This window comes from Corvus brachyrhynchos, unplaced genomic scaffold (genome assembly GCF_000691975.1).
Source record: "Corvus brachyrhynchos isolate BGI_N302 unplaced genomic scaffold, ASM69197v1 scaffold1103, whole genome shotgun sequence".
NCBI classification, from domain to species: Eukaryota; Metazoa; Chordata; class Aves; order Passeriformes; family Corvidae; genus Corvus; species Corvus brachyrhynchos.
The window spans coordinates 308,277-308,718 of NW_008236980.1; the positions used below are offsets into that span (position 1 = coordinate 308,277).

The 442-nt window shown below is 70.6% G+C and overlaps 1 protein-coding gene across 1 annotated transcript in view; it reads left to right on the plus strand.

Moving 5' to 3' along the window:
- Positions 1–442, plus strand: part of LOC103611856 (coronin-1B) — a 28,696-nt gene that overhangs the window by 21,651 nt on the left and 6,603 nt on the right. The gene's annotated exons all lie outside the window — the stretch shown is intronic.

Sequence of the window (442 nt, forward strand, 5' to 3'; positions counted from 1 at the left end):
CCCCCCGCCCCCCCCCCCCCACCCAGCCACGCGGCCACCGCAGCCCGGCCACCGCACAGGTCCCCACACGCGTCCCGCGGTCACCCACCGAGGCCCGGAGTCCAGTGGTGACATCCCAAGGCCACCACAGTGTCCGCAGACCGCCCCACATCCCGGGCGGTGACACCCCAAAGCCACCACAGCGTCCCCAGACCACCCCACATCCCCAGCGGTGACACCGCAAGGCCACCACAGTGTCCCCTCAGCCGGCACCTCTCCCCGAGCTCCCGCCACCTCTGAGGTAGGTCCTACATTCACTGTCCCCCCAGGATGGGGACTGGTGGCGTGTCCCCAAGGCATTGCAGACTGAATGGGCACAGGGGGGTTCGGAGGGGAGGGACACCCCACAATGAGGGCAGGGGAGGCCCAGAGGGTGACCCTGGCTGCTGTGCCACCCTGAGGC